The 18,515-nt window shown below is 40.9% G+C and overlaps 1 protein-coding gene across 6 annotated transcripts in view; it reads left to right on the top strand.

Moving 5' to 3' along the window:
• Positions 1-18,515, top strand: part of HOXB3 (homeobox B3) — an 81,340-nt gene that overhangs the window by 53,399 nt on the left and 9,426 nt on the right. The gene's annotated exons all lie outside the window — the stretch shown is intronic.

Here is an 18,515-nt window from a genome sequence, read left to right as displayed (position 1 = left end):
AATCCACGCTCAACACAGTGATTAGGGTGTGCCCAAGCACACCCTGTCATCTATTCTACAACCATATACATGTGTCAAGCCACTATGCTGCTTTGATACTGTAGAGTTGATCTCCTTAAACAGTAGAGAAGTATCCTTTAGCAAAATAAATAAAGTAAAGCTGCCCTAACTTATCCAATCATGACCAAAGCTCCTTTTTTTCCAACTCCCCTGCACTTGATTGGTTATTCAAGTAGGACATAAATTCAAGTGGTATTAAGCCCAAATCCAAAAATGTAATATATTGCAGCTTGTTAATAATTAGATGTGGTGGCTGAATTAGTTTTCCTTTTTTAAGGCTTTTTTCCCCTCTGTTTTCATCTGGTGATCTGGCCAGTAACACACCACCTGTATTAGAGTACAGGGAGCACATTTGGACAGCAGCATTCTCAGTCTGGGGGGAGGGGGCACCCCTGTCAATGGGGAATGGTTTGTCTCAACCCTGTAAACTGATACATCTGCTAGAGAGCTTGTTCGTTTGAAAAACATCAGACTTACGGACCGGATTACCAGTTGAAAATAGAAGAAAGAAAGCATTAAAAAGAAAACGAATGCAACCATCACATCTAAGAATTGGTAAGCAGCAATATAATAAGTGTTTGCTTTTGAGTTTACTCTAAAACTTTGTTAGGTGAACATTCTCTGCTCCTATAATGAATCAACACCTATGTGAATTGGAATCCTTACTACAAATAGTTATGTATGCTTCTGCGCCAATTGATGATTATTTGAAACATTTAAAAAAATGATTTAATAAAGCAGGAAATTCCCTTATGTCAACCTTAAAAGCATTGTATAATGAGCTTTTTAGACATCACAGAAATAATAAAAACAGCTTTCATTTTAGTTCACTTTTAATATCCAGTGAGGTCACATGGGAATTATTTAGAATATATATATTTAATCATCATAAACCTGATTGTACATTGGAAGTGAGCTGAAGTTAAGGTAAGTGTAAGGCCCCATATACACTATCAGATTTTCTGCTGATTTTTGTCTTCAGATTTACCAAAACCATGTAGTAGAAGGGCCTGCCTGATTGCATACACATTGAAACTCCTATGGTTTGACCTCATATTATATGGTTTTGGTAAATCTGAAGGAAAAAATCACCAGAAAAATCTGATAGTGTGTATGGGGCTTTACTATTAAATCAGCCCCAAGGTCTGTCAACACTGGACATATACAATATATATATATATATATATATATATATATATATATATATATATATATATATATATATATATATATATACAATAATTTTATTTGATACATTCTTAAATTATGCTGAACTAGTTGGTAAATTTGGGATCTTGCAGGTACTGTACATTTCTAGGCAACTTAATTTTGGAATATTTCAGCCACAAAACTGTAGAGTTTCATTCTGATTTCTGCATTTTTCATGCCTTATAATGTGTTTAAATATGTTTTAATATTAACCTCATATTAACCTCATAAACTACACCAATCATATTGTAGTTGTTATAATATGTGGTTTGTATAGCGCCAAGAGTTTACGCATCGCTTTACAAAATAAAAAAGGGAGACAGTATAGTTACAATACAGTTCAGTACCAGGAGGGTTAGGGGGACCCTACTCACAAGAGCTTACAATTTATGAGATGATGTTTGGTGACACTCTTTAGCCTGATTGTGAGCTCTAACAATTTGAAAAAAATGTTTGAATTTTATTTTTTCTGAAAAATTTTCTGAGAATTTAAAAAAATTTAAAACAGTTGAGGAGTCCTCAGTCATGCTAGGATTAAAAAAAATATATATATTTTAAAATTTTTTATTTTTTTTGAAAATGTGAAAACAGATGAGGATTCCTCGGTTGTACAAGCATTTTTTAAAATTATTTTGAAATGTTTTTTAATCATTTTGAAAATTTGAAAACAGATGAGAAGGAGTCCTCAGTTGTACAAGCATTTTTTTTTATTATTTTGAAATGTTTTTTAATAATTTTGGAAATTTGAAAACAAATGAGAAGGAGTCCTCGGTTGTACAAGTATGTTTTAAAATTATTTTGAAATGTTTTTTTAATAATTTTGAAAATTTGAAAACATACGAGAAGGAGTCTTCGGTTGTACTAGTATTTTTTTTTTATTATTTTGAAATGTTTTTTAATCATTTTGAAAATGTGAAAACAGATGAGAAGGAGTCCTCGGTTGTACAAGTTTTTTTTTTTTTTATTATTTTGAAATGTTTTTTAATCATTTTGAAAATTTGAAAGCAGATGAGAAATCCTCAGTTGTAGAAGGATGTGATAAGTGAATCCCAACTGTGTGCTATAGACACCGCTTCACTGACTTTTTCATAAATTAGGCCCTGGGTCCTTATATATAAGGCCTCATTCACATAGTCGTAACTCCGCCGTGAAAAATTTACTGATCATTAGGCAAGAAGCAAACTTTCTTGCATAAATGATCATTAAAGAGATCCTTTTTGAATGCATTAAAATTGTCCTGTTCTTTTTATCAGTGATATACGTGTATATGCAGATTTTTGGATTTTGCGTTACAGATCTGAAGGCAGTGGATGTTTACACACCTGTATGAATGTCTCCATTAAAAACAATGCAGCTGCGTTCAGATTCTTAAATAAGAAACAGTTTTAATTATTTATTTTTTTTGCTGCTGTGTCAATAAGGCCTAATGATTACTATGAGCTGTGCAGTAAAGAAGAATTAAAGACACACTTGGGGTTATTTACGAAAAATGGATAATGCAAAACCTGGTGCAGCTCTGCATAGAAACCAATCAGCTCCCAGGTTTTATTGACAAAACTTAATTGAACAAGCTGAAGTTAGAAGCTGATTGGCTACCGTGCACAGCTACACCAGATTCTGACTGCACCAGGTTTAGTAAATCTCCCCCACTGAAACAGCTTTTGTCTAGTTTTGTTTCATGTTTACAAGTTTACAAACTAATCTTTGATATGTTTTATAAATATAATTTGTATAAATAAATATTTAATCAGGATGTTTACACAACAGTTTTTTTTTTTCCAGGGTATATTAAAGAGGAGTTCCAGACATTTTTGTGTTTATTATAAATTAGCAACTACAAAAACTGTAGCTGTTGACTTTTAACCACTTCAGCCACGGACCATTTGGCTGGCCAAAGACCAGAGCACTTTTTGCGATTCGGCACTGTGTCGCTTTAACTGACAGTTGCGTGGTCGTGCGACGTGGCTCCCAAACAAGAATGTCCTTTTTTTTCCCCACAAATAGAGCTTTCTTTTGGTGGTATTTGATCACCTTTACGGTTTTTATTTTTTGCGCTATAAACAAAAAAATAGTGACAATTTTGAAAACACACATTATTTTTGACTTTTTGCCATAATAAATATCCCCAAAAAACATATAAAATTTTAATTTTTTGCTCAGTTTAGGCCGATATGTATTCTTCTACATAAAAGGGGGGAACTCTAAAAATAAATCAATAAAACCAAATATAAACAGTAATAAATAATCACAAAGTGCACGTGCAAATAAAGTCCAGAGATTGCTAAGTGCAAAAAACGGTGTAAAAAAATCAATGTAAGTGTAAATAAATCATGTGAATGTTTAGGAATATATGGACTATTTATTTACACTTACATTAATTTTTTTACACGGTTTTTTGCACTTAGCAATTTCTGGACTTTATTATTTTGGCATAATTTGCGCAGGACTTTTTTTTCATTTATTCTTCTACATATTTTGGTAAAAAAAATTGCAATAAGCCTGTATTGATTGGTTTGCGCAAAAGTTATAACGTCTACGAAATAGGGGATAGTTTTAATGGCATTTTTACTGATCTTTTTTTTTACTAGTAATGGTGGTGATCAGCGATTTTTATTGTGACTACGACATTATGGCGGACACATCGGACACTTTTGGCGCGATTTTGGGACCATTCACATTTATACAGAGATTAGTGCTATAAAAATGCATTGATTGTAAATGTGACTGGCAGTGAAGGGGTTAACCACTAGGTGGGGTTTTAGGGGATTAAGTGTGTCCTTGGGAGTGATTCTAACTGTGGGGGGAGGGGCTGTGTGTGACACGTCACTGATCACCAATCACGATTACAGGGAGAGCTGATCAGTGACACTTGTTTACATTAGCATCTCCCCGTTCTTCCTCACCGCGAGACGATCGCAGGTATCTTCGCGGACATCGAGTCCGCGGGACCCGTAATTATGGTCACATGCTCCCGGCGGGCGCACGCGTGCCCACAAGCTGCCTCTTAAAGGGCCACATACAGGTATGTTAATCTGCCTGTACCTGCCCTTCTGCCGCAGTATATTTGTGTGAGGCGGTTGGGAAGGGGTTAATAAACAGCCACTCACCTGTCCCAGGATCAAGCGGTGCACTCACCCCAGCAGTTTTCACACTGTGTCCTGCCTCGGTGGTATGGGCATTTTCACTCTGGGCACCCGTCTCTGACAGCTTCTGGCTTCACAGCCAGGTGCCCACTGTGCATGCGCACATGGCACTGAACTCTGTGACGGGTCCCGAAGTCTTCTGGGAACTGTCATGTGTCCCAGAAGACTTTGGAAAGGAGAACTTCCGCTTTCAATCTCCTAAGACGACCAAAACAGAAGTGGGAGCGGGTATCTGCTCCGCCCCCCCTCCTCAAAAGCTCCATTTCACAAACAGGCGCCAGGGAGGGGGCCTTAAAGCGGAACTTCCCCTTTTGGCTGAACTGAGCTTTAAGCATTGGGTTTTCCTCCCCCCTTAATCTCCTCGATGTCCCAGCTCCCATGCGCCTCCTCGGCCAAACGTCTCCTCCTCTTAGGCCAATAGGATGGCTTCTCCTTTCGGCAAATCAGGAAACGGGTCTCATGACCCATTTCCAGATTGGCCAGGAGGAGAATCAGTGTGATAATATCGAATATTCATTAGCTATTGTCACACAACTGGGTGGGCTCTGTGCCCCGAGCCCACCCTCTGGCTCTAATCACTTGCTTAAAACCCCCCATTAGAATCTATGCATCTGGCGCCCTGCATGTAGATTAGGGGGCTGGACGCATGGACAGGTGTAGGCGGCACCCGTGCGCTCCTAATGGATGGGCCACCACTGCCTACAAGTAAGTCTTATTATTAAGTATAAATAAAGGAAAAAGACTTTACTACCACTTTAACAGTAGATATCTGTACCATTACCTACAATTGCACAGCACAGTGATCTATATTTATAGGCAATAGGCTGGGGCAGAAAAACACACTTATATGTGAATGAGTGCATAGTTATAAACAGGACTTCTACTTGAAAGGCTTCATTCTTTTTGCAGTAAAGTGGGTAAGTGTGAACTTACCTAAAGGACCGTATAAACTGGGAGTGGGGTGAGACCCTCTGACTCTGGTACAGCTGTGTGTTTGGTCAGAGCACCAAAGAGCAGGAAAATAAATGATATGCTATTCACAGCATTACAGTAAAATGGCTCAGCAGTAGTGGAAGAGAACCGCCTTGATTGTGGTCGCTGTGCGAAATAATAAAAGACATGTAAAGGCATGACTAAAATTTTTACCCGAACCTCCTTCTTCCCCTTAGAGCATGGGTGCTCAGCGTGTGGCCCTCCAGCTGTTGCGGAACTACAAGTCCCATTATGCCTCTGCCTTTGGGAACCATGCTTATAACTGTCAGCCTTGCAATGCCTCATGGGACTTGTAGTTCTACAACAGCTGGAGGGCCACCCTTGTAATATTCTTGAAGGGCAGCTTCTGGGAGCACAGTTGCTACTGACATAGGCATGGCTCCAGAACTACATCTCCCAAGAGCCATTTACATACCCACAGTGTGTGGGAAGGCTATTGGGACTCAAGGCCATAGTGTTGTTTTGTTGGAGAAGAAATCATTGACTGTGTGACAGAAAGGGGTGGCATAGGTGGAATTATGTAAGAAAAGACATTATGCATTCCTCTACAAGTAAGGGGAATGTGTTGCTTGTGCAATTCAAACTGATCATGAGCAGGACCCTCTTAACCCTCTTGTATTTTAATATATTGTAACTGTACTGTCTACCTTTAGATTGTAAAGCGTTACGCAAACTGTTGGTGCTATATAAATCCTGTATACTACTACTACTACTAATAATAATAATAAAATGTATAATCAGGTGCACTGTTCAGTGAAATTTAATGTCAGAATGATCAATGGATACAGAGATGTCGGCAGCAATAGTTACATGTAAATTTCAATTTTTCCTGAGATAATATGGTATGGTTACTCTATTATCCCTATTGTTTAATGAGGCTGCTCATCAAATTTAGGAAGTCACAGGGCTACACTGGATGTAGGGCAGAGCTGAGTTTGTAAAGGAAAAGTCCAGGGTTGCACATAACTTCAGCTGTTGCTATCAATGGATCCTTTAGGCATTTGTTTCTCACTTACTAAAATTTCTGATAATATATTTATTTTTTCATCATATCCTAAGTGTGAATTGCCCAGGTTTAAGCCTAGTACACGGGCTGAAAAACAAAACCGTCCGACATTTGGCCTGTGTGTATGTCAGCCGGTCTGACAGAAGCCGGCCATATGGCTGCCTTCTGTTGGGCGAGCATGCTGGAAATCCGGCAGCCGACTGGCTCCCGATTAGCTCTCTCAGCCAATGGCAGAGAGTTCTGACCAGAGTGTTCTGGCGGGGGGAGGGGGGATGTCACCCTGTTAGAACACAATAGAACATTGGGGTAGATTGCTGTACTAACGTTGGATCGTTAGTACAGTGGCTCCAACCGGAGCTGTCAGTTTTTTGTGGTGTGTACTAGGCTTTAGGCACTGTACTAAAAAATCTACTACAGGACAATGGAGGCTACAACTCAACTGGACTTGATTTACTAAAGCAGAAGCTCTTCATACAGGTAAGTGAATGCCCACTTATAAATTGAATGTTAGTAAGTGAGGAGAAGCGGTGTTCACTTTGAATACCCAATCATTTGCTTACATAAAATTAGTTGAGTGGAGTCAGTGCCAGTGTCTTATCATATACAGTCCCCCATCGGATAGTGTCCGCAGTACACAGCACACACAGATTCCGAAAATAGCCGAGGATGAACGGCGCCTGCGCCATGAGTCCAGCTTCTAGCCCCACCATCCAAGTAGACATACTCTAATTCAGTTTCTCTTACCCTGTTGCCCCAAAAAGCCTCTATCCCACATGGAGGGTGCAAGCCCTGTATGCAAACAGATACTTAGAAGAAAAGAAGGCTGGATGGCCGCACTCCCTTTGTATCTCTTACTTGAATAAAGAAATTGCACAGGAGTGCGGCCACCCAGCCTTCTTTTCTTCTAGGTGTCAGTGTTATGCTGCAGCATGAAGGGGTTAATAAACACTGATACTGGTGCCACTAATGCAGCACAAAGGGATTAATTAACTGACACTCGTCATTAATGCATTAGTGACCAGTGGCAATACATGAACCCCCTCATGCTGCATATTAAAAATACCATTGGAAAATTATTACTCTCACTCTCCCACCACCACCACCAGAGTTAGCTAATTCATTGGTAGATGCCCATCTGCATACTTTTTGTACTCACTGCTTGGTTGGTTCCTCCTCTCACGCTCACTGCACTGCCTGGTGTTCTGCCGTATAGTGTCCGGCCATCATATAGCGTCCGCCCGTACTGCGCATGCGCAGTACGGAGCAGACGAAGCTTCGGAAAATTTCCGAAGCTGAACGGCGCCTGCGCTGTGAGTGGAGGTGGTAGCCCCACCATCCAAGCGGACACAGGGTTGTGAGTATTAAAGGGCCCCTCGCGGGCGAGCTTCGCTTGCCACGCTTCGGGCTCGGCCTCGCTGCGCTCGGCTCTTTTTTATTCCTACTCTATGTCCACTTGGATAGTGGGGATAGAACCTGGACTCACGGCGCAGGCGCCGTTCATCCTCGGCAATTTTCGGAATCTGTGTTGCTGTGTACTGCGCATGCGCAGTACACAGCGGACACTATCCGATGGAGGACGTTATTAGACAAGACACCGGCAGCTCTCTATAATCCTCTCCCCTCTTGCCTCCCGGCCAGCCTCTTGGTGACATCACGCATCGCCGGGACTCGGAAACGCCTGTCGGGCAGAGATTGCTCCACCTGACAGGGAAGGGAAGACCGGGTCCTCTGTTTGTGCCAGGTGCAGGAGTGCACACGGCACATCTTTGCAAGCAGGCGCAGCTCTGCGGTAGTCAGTCACTTGTTGCTCGGAAAGTTTTAGCAGCACACTACCAGCACTGCGCCCTCCTTCCTACAATAAATTGCTCCGCCCAGGGCATCTTCCCCTTCCCCCCCCCCCCCCCCCCCTTGTAACGGTCCTGAGTGGAGTGAACACAACTTAAACTTGTTTACTAAATTCGGTGAACATTTACTTTTAAGTAAACAGGTTTTACTCTTTAAGTAAATAAATTGTACTGTGTTAGTGAACCGTATAAAACATTATATGTTGGCATCATATATAACATAGATTTATTTAGTGTTTTGGCATTTCTGATATTTGATATGTTTCATAAATGGTCTTGTTTACATATATATCCTTGTATCTATATCTATCATTGTATCACTTTCTACAGCCTCCTGGTATATGTGAAGAGATATCCCAGGAGGCAGCAGGATCAGGCAAGCACATGTCATTCTCGCCTAGGCAAGAATGGAGGCAGAGGGTGGGCCAGAGTGAAAAATTTACTTTTGTAGCTAATGAAGGGGGAGTGCTGCAGTGGAGAAAAGTTCATATTTGGAGTGAAACTTCCACTTTAAAGTAGAACTATAGGCAAAACTTTTTTTTTCATTTTGGATAGAGTAAGGAAGGGTTATAACCCCTGACAGTTTTTTGTTGCCATCCGTGTCCCATTGGGGAGATTTCAATTAATTTCTTGTCCCATAGCCAAACAGAAAGTGAGAGAAAATCCCTGCAAATTAATAGTATCCATTGGGATCCCCCAGGTCCCCATTGGAAGATTTCCCCGCTTTGACTTTTCTGGGGCAAAAAATGTGTAACTTTCTTTTATTTTCACTTTCAATGATAATGGTAAACAGGACAAGTAGAGAGTAGAAATCTCCCTGATGAGGGTACAGTCAGCAATAAAAAAACAGTGTTTTAATCAAGCTCATCTCCACTCCAAAACTTTGCCTTTAGTTATACCTAAGACCCATTTCACACTGCGCCGCCTAGGGCATTGGCAGTAAAGCGGAGCTATTTTTAGTGCCACTTTACAGTCTTTTTAGCGGCGCTATTTGGCCACTAGCCGGGCGGTTTTAGCCGCTAGCGGGGAGGGTTTAAATCCGCCCGCAAAACGCTCCCGGATCGTATTTTTACTTGCGATATCGCAGCGCTGCCCCATTTATTTCAATGGGGAGGAGCGGTGAGTTCACCGCTCCTTCACCACTCCAAAGAAGCTGCCGGCAGGACTTTTTTTGATGCCCTGCCAGCGCACCGCTCCAGTGGGAAAGCCCTCGGGCTTTCTCACTGGAGTGAAAGGAGCCGCTTTTTTTAGGCGCTATACAAGGTGCTATTTTTTGCACTGTAGCACCAAAAAAATGCTGCCATTGGGAAAGGGGTCTTAAGCTACCCTTGGACATGCCAATCAGGCTGCTATTGCTTATCTCAAATCACCAATTATATATACGTATGCGATAAATCACCTATTCCAGGTTTCGGCAGCTAGATTGAGTAAAGCTCTTGTTGCTATAGGTTGCCTGGAGCAGGGGCGGCCCATCCATTAGGGGCACACGGGCACCACCCCCTTTACCACGCTGTCCCCTATATGACAATTAGATAAATTCATGCATTGCATTGCATGAATCTATCCATGGCTGCCTCTGCCATCCCATATTCGGGAGTCCGACCCCTTTTTGGACACCGAGTGCCTGAATTCCAGCGGCGGGGGTGTTTTTTTGAAGCACCTGATTAGAGCCATAGGCTCTAATAGGCTTCAAATAAGTGGACTTGGATTGCAGAACATTGCGCTTGCAGTCCACCCAGGCGTGTTACAAAAGCAAATGAAAATTTGCTTTTCTAACACTGGACCGCCTCTCTGCCAATCAGGAGGCATGGGTCTAATACCGGTCACCTTATTGGCTGAAGGCACAGGTGATCCCATTGGCCAGCTAGCAGAAGCAAAGAAGAGACGCACGGAGGACACAGGAGCCATCGCCTGACCCACGCTACCCACCCCACAGCTGCCTGTCATCGCCTGTTGCCTAACCCGCCACTAAAATGGGGTAAGTGGGGTCAGACAGCGAGTGGGTGGGGGGGCACAGTGGCTGCATATGATGGGCACAGAGGCTGAAATTGATGGGACACAGTGGCTGCATATGATGGGCACAGTGGCTGCATATGATGGGCACAGAGGCTGAAATTGATGGGACACAGTGGCTACATATGATGGGCACTGTAGCTGCAATTGATGGGCACAGAGGCTGCATTTCAATGGCACAGAGGCTGCATATGATGGGCACAGTGGCTTCATTTCATGGGCACAGAGGTTGCATTTGATGGACACAGAGGCTGCATTTCATGGGCAAAGTGGCTGCATATGATGGGCACAGAAGCTGCATCTGATGGCCACAGTGGCTACATTTAATAGGCACAGTGGTTGCATTTGATGGGCACAGTGGCTGCATTTGATGGGGCACAGTGGATGCATATGATGGGCACAGTAGATGCAGTTGATGGGCACAGTGGCTGCAATTGATGGGCACAGAAGCTGCATTTCATGGGCACAGAGGCTGCATATGATGAGCACAGTGGCTGCATTTCATGGGCACAGTGGTTGCATTTGATGGACACAGTGGCTGCATTTCACGGACACAGAGGCTGCATCTGATGGCCACAGTGGCTACATTTAATAGGCACAGTGGTTGCATTTGATGGGCACAGTGGCTGCATTTGATGGGGTGCAGTGGCTGCATATGATGGGCACAGTGGCTGCATTTGATGGGCACAGTGGCTGCAATTGATGGCACAGTGGCTGCATTTGATGTGGTTTCAGTATTTTTCTGATTTTTAGCTATTGCTTTTCAGCCAGTGCCAGTTTCTAGTCACCCCCCCCCCCCCCCAAAAAAAAAAAACTACCAGCCAACTGCTCCTTGGAGGCAGGGAATTCCCCACCTCTGAGGAGCAGTTAGCTACCCTGGGCAATCTGATTAGAAAAGCTGCCTTCAAGGTAATAAAGAGATCATCTAGTGTCTGCTCTAAAAGAAGGATCTATCTATCTATCTATAGATAGATAGATAGATAGATAGATAGATAGATAGATAGATAGATAGATAGATAGATAGATAGCTATATCTAAATATATCTATATATATACAGTATATATAGATATATATATATATCTATATATATTTAAATATATATATATATATATATCTGTGTGTGTGTATTTTTTTAATTTTTTTTTAACTTATTTATTTATTTTAATATCTACACTTCAGCCATATTTATTGATGTTGTACAAGGAAAGGTAAATAACGGTAGAAATAGCTTATTAAACAGAAGATCCTGCCCTAATTTACAGAGGTTGATTTACTAAACTTAAAGTGGTTGTAAAGGTTTTTAAAGGTTTTTAATCTTAATGCGTTATATATGTATGAAGGTGAAAAACCTTCTGTGCTGCAGCTCCGAAATCCAAGGCGCTCTCCCTTATTTTTCTGACCTGAGCTCGATCCGATCCAGCAATGCGCATGAGTGCAGCGCCTCATTGGGCAGCTTGATATCAGAGTGAGCGATTGGCTCCTGCTGCTTTCAATCAAATGCTGTGACAAGGGAGCGTGGCGGTGTGGCCAATTCCCACTGTCTGTGTCAATGGATGCAGCAACTGGACTCGGGAGTGGGCACACACAGGGGGGGGAGCCATGGAAAAAACCGGGCCTGGAGCGCCGGCGGAGGACCCCAGAAGAAGAGGATCGGGGCTGCTCTGTGCAAAATGATTGCACAGAGCAGGTACATATACCATGTTTGTTAGTGTCATTTAAAAAAAAACAAAGGTTTAGAACTTAATGTTCACTCTAAAAAGTGACATTCACTAAGCTGATCATTTACTTCTATCATCCAGTCATGCGCAAGCAAATTGTTTATTTTTATTTTTTCGCACATCATTGGGTTTTCAGAGTTTGCACAGCTTTGCGAAGTGAACATTAGCAAGATAATATATAGGCATGATAGCTGTAATAATTAGAAAAACTACATATACAGAATTTCAGGCAGAGATTTTATTATGAGTGATTAGACGTTGGGGTTCACTCTACCTAATGAATGCTCACTTAGCTTTGTGATCACTTCAATCATCCGCAAGCACAACCTTTTTTATTTTTTTTTTATTTCTCCTGTAGGTAAGTAATAAATTAATTTTCTCTCTATTTATGTATTTACTACAGGCACTTATATAGTGCTTAAAACTTACACAGTTCTTTACATACTATATAGATTGTGCATTCACATCAGTCCCTGCCCTCAAGGAGCTTGCAATCTAAGGTCTCTAACTCATATTCATACACACACATACTAGGGCCAGTTTAAATAGGAGCCAATTAACCTACCAACATGTGTTTGGAAAAAGAACATGCAAACTTCAGGCAGGTAGTGCCATGGTTGGGATTACATCCAGCTACCTTAGTGCTGCCAGGCGGAACTGCTAACCACTTAGCCACTGTGCTGCTCAAATCCTCTGGTATACCAGCACAGATTGTAGGTTAAATTGGATCCAAACAGGTAACAGGTTGTCCTGTTTTATTATACGCTGCCTACACATCCTCCATAAAACCTATTTTATCCAATCTGTTTCTATGTCTGTACATTAAAACGTTATGTAGTCTTTGAATGGTGTTGAGTAGGGTTGTCACCAGGGGCCACCAATCCATTAAGGGCGCACGGGCGCCGCCCCCACTGTCCACGCCACCCCCTATATGATTAATAGATTCATGCATAGCATGTATCTATCTATGGCTGCCGCGGCCACCCTCTATTCAGACGTCTGGCGCCTTTCAGGATGCCGGGCACATGAATTACAGCGGCGGGGGGGGGGGTGTTTTTTTTAAGCACCTGAATAGTCATAGGCTCTAATAGGCTTCAAAATAGAGTGGACTCGTGGCACAGAGCATTGCCAGGTGTGTAAGAAAAGAAAATGAATATTCACTTTTCTAACACTGAATCGCCTCTTTGCCAATCAGGAAGCGGGGTCTGATACCCATTTGCCGATTGGCTGAAAGGTCAGGCGATCCTATTGGACACATAGGAGGAGGGGGATGCATGGCAGAAGCCGCTGTGATCCACACCACAGGAGGAAGAACAAAGCTGCCCGCCTGTCTGCCCACTTATTAGAAGGGGTAAGTTTGGGGCTTTGATGTCCTAACTGTCATCTGGGGGGTGGGCTGGCTGTTTGCAACCCCCCCCAAATAAAAAAACACCAGCCGCCACTGGTTGGCACCCCCGCCAGGCTTTTATTGCTGTCTATGCCTCTGTTAGGGATATTCACCCTCTCCATTTGTCTTGGTGATCATTGTCACCAAAACAGAGAGTGATGGGAAAACCAAAATGTTATGGTTTTCACCAGATCAGGAAGTGATGGGAAATCTTTGATAAGGACACATGTTTAGGAGTGATAGCTGTCTAAAACTGGCCAGACATTATTTCAATTTCAGCAGATTCCTCTGAATTGGTTAAAATTTGAACCATGGGTGGCCCTGCTATCACCACCTTGCTTGACAAACTTTGAGAAATCAGAAAAAAAAAGGTCAGCCAAGCAATGACTGCAGCCAATCAGCTGCAGACACTGTTTGGGCGTTCTGACAGGCGCTGGTGCTGACTGTCAGAATACAATACCTGGCAGCAGGAGATTTGTTCATCCTTGCTATTTAGCATGCATGGGGTACCTGCTGACAATCTTTATGTTTATGGCTATCTTAAAGTAGATTGAAACACAAAACTTTTTTTTTCCATTTTTGGATAGAATAAGGAAGAATTATAACTCATGTCCATTTTTTTATTAGCATCTGAGTCCTATTGGGGAGATTTTTATTAATTTCCTGGCCCATAGCCAAAACAGGATGTGAGAGGAAATTCCTTCCAATTTCTGGGGGCACAAACTGAAATAAAAGCCTGACAGGTGGCCTAATCCCTCTCCACGCTATCCAAAACGTAAAAAAAATACATTTACTGTAATAGTAAAATATTTTTTCAATTAAAATAAAAAAAATATGTTATACTTACCTGTTCAGTGCAATGATATTGCACAGAGCGTTTCTCTATCTCCTCTTTGAAAGTCCCCCACTGGCAATGCCTTCTTCCCCTTGCTGCGAGTGCCCCCTCAGCAAGCTGTGTGCTAAGAGGGCACCCATGTGGGCACACTCCCTAGCTAGGCTGTGTGCATCCACAGACACACACAGCACCAGAAAACCACACCCCCTACTGCCTCTTCACATGATTTGACTGACAGCAGCAGGAGTCTATGGCTCCCACTGCTCTCAGTGTCCTCTGTGAGACCAGGAAGAGAGCAGAGCAGTGCTGCAACTTTGACAGCAATTGATTGGTGACTCGGGTAAGTGTCCAGAGATGAAGGGCACCCAGTTGGAGGTTGGAGCATTGAGGTTAAAAAAAAAAGGAAGTTACACTTTATGTCCTCCTCCCACCCTCCTCTAACACTTTTTTCTGGGGGGGGGGAGAGAGCGGGTACTTCCTTTTGTTGGGGGGGGGGGAGCGGGTACTTGCTTTTGTGTGGGGGGGGGGGGGGGTGGGTACTTCATTTTGTTAGGTACTCACTCCCACTCAGATTGCCTAGGCGATACCACTGGAAGTTCAGTTCCCTCCCCCTCCCTGCCCACAACCTTCAGTGCAGTGCAGTGCAGTGCAGTGCAGTGGAGCTCACACATCCGCAATGAGAAAGCCACACTAAACAAGCCAGCGCCAGGGACCCCAAAGACCAGAGAAGAACTGGCCCGGGTGAGGACGATGCTGGATATTTGGACAGGTAAGTCTCCTTTTAATAAAAGTTAGCAGTTACATTATTTTTATCTGCTGACTAGTTGAAGAGATTTTTACACACTTCCTGCTGTGTCTCCAGGACAGAAAATAAGGAGAAATCTACTTAACTTGACACAGCAGAAAAAAAAAATGACCGGGTTCATAAATATTTCCTACTCAATCCAAAAAGAAACAAAAAAGTTTTGTCTGGAGATACTCATCAACTACTCTCTTGCCTGCCACATTTACATCCCATGTGGCATTGCATTCTATATTATATACCACATGACATTAAAATATATATTATATCACATGTGGCATTGAATTATATAATATGTCTGACGTGGCATTAAACTATATATATTTTATCATTTGTAGGTTTGGATTATAGAATACTGTATTTCACATGTTAGCTTGCCATTATATATTATTAAATTATCTATTATATCCCAAGAGGTAGTGAATTATATAATACTATATCCGATCTGGTATTGAATTATATAATAAATCCCACATGGCATTAAATTATACATTATATCCCACGTGGCATTGAATTTTATATTATATCCCATGTGGCATTGAATTATGTATTATATGCTTTGTGGAACAGAATTATATAATAAATCCCACGTGGCACTAAATTATATAATAAATCCCACGTGACACTGAACTATATACTGTATCCTATGTGGCACTGAATTATATCATAAATCTCATGTGGCGCTGACTTATACAGTATATTATATCCCATGTGGCATTGAATTAAATATTATATCCCACATGGTATTGAATTATATATTTTATTCAACGTGGCACTGAATTATAACATAAATCCCAAGTGGTGCTAAATTATACAGTATATTTTATCCCATGTGGCATTGAATTATATATTATATCCCACGTGGCATTGAATTATGTAATATATATCAAGAGGTAACGAATTATATAATACTATTATTCTACCTGCCATTGAATAATATAAAAAAAAACTTGTGGCAATAAATTCTATATTATATCCCACGTGACACTGAATTATATATTATATCCAATGTGACATTGAATTATGTATTATATGCTTTGTGGAACAGAATTATATAATAAATCCCACGTGGCACTAAATTATATAATAAATCCCACGTGGCACTGAATTATATATTGTATCCTATGTGGCACTGAATTATATCATAAATCTCATGTGGCGCTGACTTATACAGTATATTATATCCCATGTGGCATTGAATTAAATATTATATCCCACATGGTATTGAATTATATATTTTATTCCACGTGGCACTGAATTATAACATAAATCCCAAGTGGCGCTAAATTATACAGTATATTATATCCCATGTGGCATTGAATTATATATTATATCCCACATGGCATTGAATTATATAATAAATACCAAGAGGTAACTAAATATATAATACTAGTATTCCACCTGGCATTGAATAATATAAAAAAAATCCCACGTGGCAATGAATTCTATATTATATCCCACGTGGCACATAATCATATATTATATATTATCCAATGTGGCACTGAATTATATAATAAATCCCACGTGGCACAAAATTATATAATAAATCCCACGTGGCACTGAATTATGTATTGTATCCTACGTGGCACTGAATAAATCTCATGTGGCGCTGACTTATACAGTATATGATATCCCATGTGGCATTGAATTATATAATAAAGCCCACGTGGCACTGAATTATATATTATATCCCATGTGACAATGATTTATTTCATAAATCTCACATGGTGCTGAATTATACAGTATATTATATGCCATGCGTCATTAAATTATATATCAAAATGCCATGTGGCATTGAATTATATATTAAATCCCATGTAGCATTGAATTATATATTATATCCCATATGACACTGAATTATATAATAAATCCCACCTGTCCTTGAATTATATATACTATATCCCATGTGCCACTGAATTATATAACAACTGAACAAATATAACAATAGTATTCCACCTGGCATTGAATAATATAAAAGAAATCCCACGTGGCAATAAATTCTATATTATATCCCACGTGGCACATAATTATATATTATATATTATCCAATGTGGCACTGAATTATATAATAAATCCCACGTGGCACTAAATTATATATTATATCCCATGTGGCACTGAATTATGTATTATATCCCATGTGGCACTGAATTATACCATAAATCCCACGTGGTGCTGAATTATGCAGTATAATGTTTCCCACGTGACATTGAATTATATATTATATACAATGTGGCACTGAATGATATATTATATCCCATGTGGCATCAAATTATATAATAAATCCCACGTGCCACAAAAGTATATATTATATCCCATGTGACACTGAATTATACCATAAATCCCACGTGGTGCTGAATTATACAGTATAATGCTTCCCATGTGACATTGAATTATATATTATATACCACGTGGCACTGAATAATATATTATATCCCATGTGGCATTGAATTATATAATAAATCCCATGTGGCATTGAATTATATATTATATCCCATGTGGCATTCATTTATATATTACATTCCATGTGGCACCGAATTATATCATAAATCCCACGTGGCACTGAATTATATCATAAATCCCACGTGGCACTGAATTATACAGTATATTAAATCCCACGTGGCATTGAATTATTTCATAAATCAATATCCCAAATATTACACAGTTTTGGCAGTTGATTGTACATTTAAAAAATATAATGTACATTCAACTACCAAAACTGTGTAATATTTGGGATTACCTATATGATCCAATCAAGCAGGCCCTTGCACTACTACACACTTGCTGATAGATCTAAAGGAGATTGTGCAATCAGATTGTAATGTGCGTGGCAAACTTTAGTAATATCCAGTTTAGGATTTGAACAGGACAACTAAACTTTGAAAACTCTTCCCAACTGAAATCCAGCAGCAGCCAGAAACCTGTAGCTTTCCCTTGGGCCTATTTTTTATTTTTATTTTGTGTTGCTGCTCCCCAATCCTCACCCCTACCCCTGCCATTCCTTCAACACACCACCAGTGCCTGCAGCCCCACATTCATGTCTGCAGTCACCCCCCCCCAGTCCTGGAGAGCTGAGTGACACATGCCACCCTAGTTATAACCAAGCAATCATTTCCATATTCCAAAGTAGAGGAAGGGTGACAGGCACTGTCCATTAACCCTTGCCACCCCATGTGATCTTGCCTGGCAGGGTAAGGGAAGGTGCTGGTGGCCTTCCCTGGCAGCGCAGGGGTTAAACTGAGAACAACTAGATTACAAAAAAAAAGAAGAAGAAGCAGGCTGTATGTAGGTGAGATCAAACGGTCTATTAGCATAGACTGGCACCTAATTGAGCAGCAGAAGTCTCTGCTACCTTCCTAGGCCCTGTGTCCACGTCTGTCATTAGCATAATCCTTCAGTGGTGACGCTGGCTTTGGAGCCATAACAGCTTGGGGTGTAAAAAGCAAATGGTGATTTTTTTTTTTGTTGTTTTTTTTTTTTTTTAATGGGAAGATGATAATAATGATG

Source organism: Lithobates pipiens, unplaced genomic scaffold (assembly GCF_037356315.1).
Source record: "Lithobates pipiens isolate NorthernLeopardFrog02 unplaced genomic scaffold, aLitPip1_a1.2 Scaffold_28, whole genome shotgun sequence".
NCBI lineage: Eukaryota > Metazoa > Chordata > Amphibia > Anura > Ranidae > Lithobates > Lithobates pipiens.
Note: the sequence above shows the minus strand (reverse complement) of the source record. Positions and strands in the feature narration are given on the sequence as shown.